The 8,443-nt window shown below is 43.4% G+C and overlaps 1 protein-coding gene and 1 long non-coding RNA gene across 5 annotated transcripts in view; one reads left to right on the plus strand and one right to left on the minus strand.

The window, feature by feature from the left end:
- The window catches only part of LOC109301508, a 20,973-nt gene extending 16,726 nt beyond the window's left edge, over positions 1–4,247 (minus strand). The window contains exon 1 of the long non-coding RNA XR_002098546.1: positions 4,237–4,247. This is a non-coding gene — a long non-coding RNA (uncharacterized LOC109301508). The remainder of the gene's footprint in view (positions 1–4,236) is intronic.
- SLC4A10 (solute carrier family 4 member 10) overlaps positions 1–8,443 on the plus strand; it is a 423,280-nt gene that overhangs the window by 276,866 nt on the left and 137,971 nt on the right. The window lies entirely within an intron of this gene.

An 8,443-nucleotide genomic window follows, 5' to 3' on the forward strand; every position in this document is an offset into this window, starting at 1 on the left:
CAACCTGATATAAGTTAAGTGCATGTCAGAGGTTAACTTAGATTGGCTTAGCCATTTTTAGACTGATCTAACGTTCCTGGAACTTCTGTTCAGTTAACAGTTAGATTGACCTAACTGGGCAAACTAAGTTAGATTGGGTGGCCATTTTTAATGCAATCTAACCACACCCTAACCTCCTTGAATACCTATGTGCACCCCCCTCAGAGATCAGGTGAAGAGAGAGGACATGGACACCCAAGAGGGTAGAAGCTGGAGGCTTGTGACTTCTGGCAGCAAGGACAGATCTTCACCTCCACCTGCAGTCATTCATCTGGAGAACAGATATGCAGCCCTAGCAGCAGAGAGGGAGAAGCACGTTCCATTGGTGGAGGAAGACAGGCCAGGCCTCACCAAGGTGGGAAGGATCGAGACGACTGCCACCAAGAAGAAGCGATGGGTGGTGCTTGGAGACTCCCTTCTGTAGGGGACAGAGGGAGCCATCAGCTGACCTGACCTGTTGTCTTGGGAGGTTTTCTGTTTGCCCTGATCCTTGATCCAAGATGTCACAGAAGGACTACTGAGGCTCATTCAGCCCTCTGACTACTACCCCATGCTGCTTATCTATGCGGGCACTAATGCTACTGCTAGGGGAGACCCTGAGCATATCACAAGTGACTACAGGGCTCTGGGTGAAAGGGTGAGAGGGTCTGGGGCTCAAGTTCTGTTCTCATCAATCCTTCTGATCAAGGGAAAGGGCCTGGGCAGGAGCAGATGCATCCTGCAGATCAACACCTGGCTGCACAGGTGGTGTTGCCAGCAGGGATTTGGCTTCTTTGACCATAGGATGTTCTTTCAAGAAGGATTGCTGGGAAGAGATGAGATCCATCTGACAAAGAGAGGGAAGAGCATCTTCATAGACAGGCTTACTAACTTTAGTGAGGAGGGCTTTAAACTAGGTTCACCAGGTGATGGAGACCAAAGCCTTGAGGTAAGTGAGGAAACGGGAGACCTGGACGAAGAGCAAGTAGGAGGGGGAAACAGGGGAGGTGCTCTCATACTTCCCAACAAATCGGGGCAGTCAACTAGTTACCTCAGGTGCCTGTACACAAATGCATGGAGCCTGGGAAACAAGCAGGAAGAACTGGAATTCCTTCTACAGTCATGGAACTATGATGTGATTGGAATAGCAGAGACTTGGTGAGATAGCTCACATGACTGGAGCAGGGTAATAGATGGGTACAAACTGTTCAGGAAGGACAGCCCTTGGAGGAGAAAACAGTTGATTAGGAACAGTCAGCATGGATTTATCAAGGGCAAGTCATGCCTTACAAACCTGATTGCCTTCTATGATGAGGTGACTGGCTCTCTGGATGCAGGGAGACCCGTGGATGTTGTGTACCTTGATTTTAGCAAGGCTTTTGGTACTGTCTCCCACAGCATTCTTGCAGGCAAGCTAAGGACATATGGGCTGGATGAATAGACTGTAAGGTAAATAGAAGACAGGCTGAAGCATTGGGCTTAAAAACTAGTAATCAATGGCTCAATGTTTAGTTGGCAGCTGGTATTAAGTAGAGTGCCCCAGGGGTTGGTCCTGGGGCAGATTTTGTTCATTGTCTTCATCAATGACCTGGAAGATGGGATGGATTGCACCCTCAGCAAGTTTGCAGATGACACTAACCTGGGGAGAGTAGTAGATATGCTGGAGGGTAGGGCTAGGATTCAGAGTGACCTAGACAAATTGGAGGATTGGGCCAAAAGAAATCTCATGAGGTTCAACAAGGACAAGTGTAAAATCTTGCACTTAGGACAGACCAGTCCCATGTATCAGTACAGGCTGGAGGCTGACTGGCTGGGCAGCAGCTTTGCAGAAAAGGACCTGGGTGTTACAGTTGACAATATGCTGGATATGAGCCAGCAGTGTGACCTTGTTGCCAAAAAGGCTAATGGCATACTGGGGTGCATTGGTAGATGTGTTGCCAGTAGGTCAATGGAAGTGATTCTTCCCCTCTATTCAGCACTGGTGAGGCCACATGTAATACTGTGTTCAGTTTTGGCCCCCCACTACAGAAAGGATGTGGACAAATTGGAGAGAGTCCAGCGGAGGGTGACAAAAATGGTGAGGGGACTGGGGGACATGATTTATGAGGAAAGACTGAGGGAACTGGCCTTATTTAGTCTAAAAAAGAGGAGACTGAGAGGGGGCTTAATATCAGCCTTCAACTACCTGAAGAGGGTTTTGAAAGTGAATGGAGCAGATGACAGAACAAGGAACAACAGTCTCAAGTTGCAGCAAGGGAAGTGTTGGTTAGATATTAGGAAGAATTTCTCACTAGGTGGGTAGTAAAACTCTGAAACAGGTTACCCAAGAGGTGATGGAAGCTCCATCCTTGGAAGTTTTCAAAACCCAGCTCAACAAAGCTTTGGCTGAGGATGATCTAGTTGAGGATGGTTCTGTCTTGATCAGGGGGTTAAACTAGATGACCTCCTGAGGTCCCCTCCAACCCTAACTTTCAATGATTCTGTGATTCATCCTTGTGAAGTGAATGAGCCAACAAGGAAAATCAAGGGCCAGGTCTTAGGCAGACATGAAAATCTTTTGGGATGGAGCTGATTGTACCCTGCAGCATGCCCACCTTGCAATTTTATCAAAGTTTTACATGACACTAAAAATTGGTCTTCAGGAACTTGTGTGGGTTTCCCTTCTGTATTGTGAAACCTATTTTCCCATGAGTCATGAACTAAATAAGAGTGTTAAGATTTGCCTCAGTAATAATAAAAGTTGAATACAAAGAATAGAGACAATTTTCCAGGATAAAGAAACCAACTCTGCTTATTTTTTTAAGAAGTATTTAGAGATCAGCTCCCTGCCACTGTTATTTGTTTGATAGTACAGTTTACTGAGCTTTTCCAACCTGAATCACTTTTTATCGTGCCCCTCTTCAAGAATGTTATTGCACTGTGAAACCAGAAGTCACTCAACCCACCTCCATGATTGTGTGAGTGTTTAGCTCCAAGATGAATTTTTCCATTGATTCTGTAAAAAAGTAATGCTTCTCATAACAGCAGTCCCTTCAGGAGTTAACTTTTTGCCAGTTTTTTGAGAATTATTAGACTCGGAGATCACTATGAATTTGTCATTTTAATCTTTGGAAAAATAGTGTCTGTCAGTACTTTTCTTTGTCACATACTTGAAACTTCGGAGTTCACATCAGTTTGTTCTAGGATTATTTTCATAGTTAACTAGCAGCTTATCCGTATGTACAAGATCTTTGTTAGTGACTCCAACACAGTTTTTAGGTCAGTTTCATCTCCAAAATTCTTTTTTCACTTATTGCTTAGAAATAGTCATTTCTTGTCAGGACTTTCCTGGAGTCAGCGCATACCACATACAAGTGTAACTAGGAGCAGCAGCTGCTACATTTTTCCTTTGTTTGCCCCATCTGAATAGTAGACTTTTCTATTCAGTATAGTAGTATGATGAATTATAAGGCTTGATCTGTTCTTGCTTTTGCTTTTTAGAGCCTGTGTCTCATTCCCATGCATTTTATCTGGTATCTTTATGATGACAGTCATTTAACCATAATTTATTCTTGTATGAGCCTTACCTCATTTGTGTTCTACCTCATTCTGAGTGTGGTATCCTGTATCAAACATTCCCAAATAGATTTCTTTATTAAGAATTCTGGTATATTGGTTTAGTCCCTTTCATTATGGATGTCCTGGTAATAAAAGTAATATTGCAGAAATACTAAAAAGATCCCACATTGGGTTCTATTTTATTAGGCTCTGTAAAAGCACATAGGAAGGTATTACCTCTGCTGTCAAGAGTTTTCAGAAAGATGCAATGAGTAGGACAAAAAGCAGATGAGACTACAGCATATTAAGTAGGGATGTGGCTCTTCCTATTTTTGTAGCCTACTGGGTTGCATTTACAAACTGTTGTGCTGGCAGTTACATCCTGAAGTCCACTTACTGCACCTTCTCCCCTCCCTGTGTAGACAGAATCTTAGTCTCTTTCTGCTAGGACTGGAGCAGCTGCAACATAATAGTTTGCAGATAATGGCAGTCTCTGGTGATGCTTTCTTTTCCAGAATGTTTTGTAAGGAAGTAATAACATGTCTTATACTGGCCCAGCCCTACAATCTCTATACAGTTCTTTCATTGCTGCATGGCTCTAATTTGGTATCAGAGTCTTTGGTTTCAATTTAAAGGAAAAGAAGAACTCCTGTCCTCCCCTCCTCCCCCCCAAGAAGAAACTTGCCAACAAGGAATATTCAGCTCCAATAGCTCACATCCCTCTGCAATTTGTTGGTTCTAGATACAAATAAAACCATTTTATTTTCCTGAATTGATAATTCCTTCACTTGAAGAGTCAAATGAAATTTGAGTTTGTTAGCAAATTGTCTAGTCTCTTCTACTGAATATTTGCCTGTTTCTGATTTCCTACCCCCACCCACTAATGGAATACCATATGTTGCAAACCTCAGAATGATGGATCTTGTGCTTGAATCTGATAATCCTGATACTTTAACGTAATAAAGAAACAGTTCCTGGATACCATATTTTTAAAAATCTTCCTAAGCTTGCCTTGTTGTGAGATGTTTTCTTGTCTGTTTCATAGATTTCATAGACATTAGGGCTGGAACGGACCTCGGAAGATCATCGAGTCCACACATTGTTTCATTCCTGCAGTGTTATACTCCACCCATGCCTATGCTTATCTTTTCATTTATTATCATTTAATATTTTAATTTATACTATGCCTCTATAGCTTAACGTGCTACAGAAATTATTTTTTAAGCTGGATGGTATTATGAAAGTGTGCTTTTTAGTAACACTCATCTTTGTGATTTATAGATTGCAGAGTTGCTTGCTATTTTTTTCTGTTTATTCTTTTTTATAATTTTGCATAGCATTTTCATAATCTCACTTTTGATGAATTTTCAACATTATTATATGAAAGATATGCCACTCTGATTGGAACAGATAAATGTAAAAGTTAAATTTATTTGCCTTGATACTGTACTAGGCAAAAATGCATGTGACAGTGAATCCACCATCACTAACTTGCTGTCTAGGCTATATTCCAAAACCAGATTACGGTTTTTGTAGATGCCATGACAATCTTTGTATCCTTGAAAGAGCTTCACAACCCTTGTTGCTAGATTGTGATCACGGGGTTTTATTTGTATCAGCCAAGATTTTAAATCTATTTACATACTTTCCTTATTCCCAGAAGCCTAAACATCTAGAGACTAATCCTAGATTATCTTTCTCTATTTAAAACCACATTTTTAAAATCTTGATGGACTTTAGATAAAATCTACATGTAAACAATATATGTATTATTGTTGGGTTTGTGTGGTTTTCAGAACATTGTGAGTTTGCGGGGCTGGAAATTACTAATGACTGCATTAAGATATTGTAACACTAGTGTTGTAGAAAGAATTATCAAATCATTCTGTTTGTCAGTATGTCTTTCTTTTAATTTTTTTGGCTTTGTTATCTTTTCCAACTATTTTCTTATTTAAAATATCTGTAAAACTAAAAGCTTCTTGCTGGAGAGAACAACTTGTTGGTACAGGGATGTGCACAGAAATAGTATCTTGTTTTAGAAAATTCCTGAGATGATTTTTCACATCAGGCATCATAAATCTTTTAGGTTGCTATGTTCTTAGCTTTTCTCAAAATGCTTTTAATTTTTCTTGACAGATTTTATTAATTTCAGTCAGGATTTTTTACTTCTTTGTTTAAAGGCAGTTTTTTCAGCTCAATTTTAACTCACATTTACAAAGTTTTAAAAAGAAGAAGTAGTCTTTTGTTATGTTTCTCTGAGATAGTGTAACAAGTGGACATCCCAAAGCCAGTCTAAATGTAGGCCCACCTACTTGTCTCTGGGCAAACTGCCCACCTACCTCTCCTGCCACACCTTGATGATAATGATTGAAAGATGTCAATAATGTGGGAGGCTACCCATGTATGAGCCCTGATGGCAAGCGCCTATGTACATGGCTATGAGCACCCCTGTACTATGTCTCATGTCTCACAGATGGCATCCATATTCTTTCAGCATTGCACACTGGGACCCGAGCTCCAGAGTCTCACATGGGACTCTCATTCCCCACTGGAGCTCCTAGTCCCAGTGCCTTCTCACTGGGCTCTCTGTTGTTCCTCACTCTGGGCTTGAAGCCCTTACCCCTCAGAGCTCCAAGCCCCAATCCAGTTCTGGGCTCCAAGCCCCACTTCCATTCAGAGCTCCCAGCCCCACTTTGGGTTCCTAGCCCTGTTCCATTGCCCTATACTGGGCCTTATCCCCTGCCCTAGACTGGGCTCACAATCCCTTATCCCTTTGCCCCAGGAGCTTCCCTTGTAGCTCCCCAAAGGCTCAGGGCTCCACCCCCTGGAGTCTCACTCTTGGCTCCCATAGTCCAGCTTCAGATGTCGCTGTGAGTCTGGGTGCCATCTCTGGCCCCTTCACCTGGCTGGGACCCTGCCTCAGAACTCATGGTGAGTCTGGGCCCTTGCTTTGTTATTCAGGGTGTGCTCCCCTAGCCTTTCCCCTCTATAGGGTCACCAGCAAGGCAGCAGGGCCTGAGGCTTTCTGGTGCCCCATACTCACCATTCACTGGGGAGGCCCCAGGTGTGGCATTTCCTGGAAGCTGCCCTGCCATAAGCAGCCCCACCACACCATCCAGCCCCAGCAGGGTGTAGTTTTAGGTCATGCCCCAGGACCAGGAGCCTCCTGCCATCCCCATAGCTCCTGCCCTTACCTCCAAGATGTCATGAGCAGCAGCTCCCAGCTGCTAGCAGCAAACTGTTGCCCTTACTGTTCAGGGCCCATCTCTTATAAGGAACAGCTGGGCCATGTTCCCAGTCAGGCTATTGTGCCTAAATGAAGATTGCAACTAGCTGCAGACCGCCTTGCTGCTGCCCAGGCCCCTACAAGTAACAGAGTACACTATGTGCTCTGTTACAGGTAGTTCCCATATGAATATACTATCATGGCATACAGCTGTACAAGGAATTCCTTTGAACATTTGCTGTAGCAGTAGTCTATTGATCATTTCTGGTATAGATAATATTAAAAAAGGAAGTCTCAAGAGTCATAGTATATCATCCAAACAGTATATTTTGAAACTTATTTCTTCAAGAGGTATTTGCCAGAATCTAATGGCAACATCCAAATTAGAGAACCACTTCACTCTGTCATTCTTTCCATTATCTCCATTCAAATTGGCAGATGAAAATGTTCTCTTTCGATATTTTCATTTAATTCCTTTGGAGCCATGCAAATTCTCAAAGTGCCATCTGGTTTGTTGACTGTAACAACTGAATGAGCGCAACAGGTTCTTGCACTCAACATATGATGCCATTCTCTATCATTTGGTTCAAAGACCCTTCAGTCTAGCTTGTAGTCATGTTACTTTCTTTATGGCAGAAATCACTGGCATCACATTTTCTTTTAGTTGTACTGACTTTATTGCAGGCAAACACTGAATCCTTACTAGTACATAAGTTACTGAGCATAGCCTTAGTGTTATCTAACTATTTTAGTGTTATCTAACAGTTTTTTCAGTGACCTGCTTTTTCAGTGACATTTTTTTCTTTTATTATACTTTTCAAACCTAGTATTGTTTTTCTATCCTTTCCTTACAGAAGTCAGGCCATTCACAATACCACTATATTCTTTAGGGATTTAATTTGTCACATTGAAGTTTTCATTTTCTGTAAGGGCTTTAATCCTGTAATCGAACCTAACTACAGACATTCAAAAAGCCCAGGGTGGAAGCAATATAACTTTTGCACTTTAAGTGCTCTACGTTAGATTGGGAGGGAATAGAACAGATGTTGGCCCTTTTGGGGGAGGAGCACACAGGGTGTCCGCACTGGCTGAGGCCAGCAGATTGGATGTAGTGCCAGAGCATACCAAGTGGAGCTGAGCTGGTGGGCCACCCAATTGACTGCTGGGCATGGGGAAGTAGTTCCCCTTACCCCCAACTCTGTCAGCCACAGATAACTGTCAGCCACAGCCAGATGTGACGGGGGTGGGGAGGGGAAAGGGAGGCAAAATCCAAGCATCTACATCCCTGCACCCACATGTCCGTATGACAGAGCAGCAAGGGGAGAGAGGGACCACCCCCTCATGACCGATATGGGGGATCAGTTCTTCCCCACTACTCTGCTGCATAGGGACATACATGCTAGGATCCCACACCTCCCTGCCTGGCCGTGGCTGCATCCATGTCCCTGTGTCTGTGTCCCTGCACAACAAAGCAGCAAGGGGAGCAGTCCCCTCTCTCCCCACTGCTCACTCTGCAGTGCAGGGACAAATACACAGGGACACAGATGCCAGGATTCCCTCGCTCATCCTGCCTGGCTGTTGCTGCATCCATGCCCCTCAGGACACAGCAGTGAAGGGAGCAGTCCCCCCCCCCCCCCCCTCCCCCCCCCCCTTCCCCCCGGG

The sequence above is a fragment of the Gavialis gangeticus genome, unplaced genomic scaffold (assembly GCF_001723915.1).
Source record: "Gavialis gangeticus isolate Ggan-Ray unplaced genomic scaffold, GavGan_comp1, whole genome shotgun sequence".
Taxonomy (NCBI): Eukaryota; Metazoa; Chordata; order Crocodylia; family Gavialidae; genus Gavialis; species Gavialis gangeticus.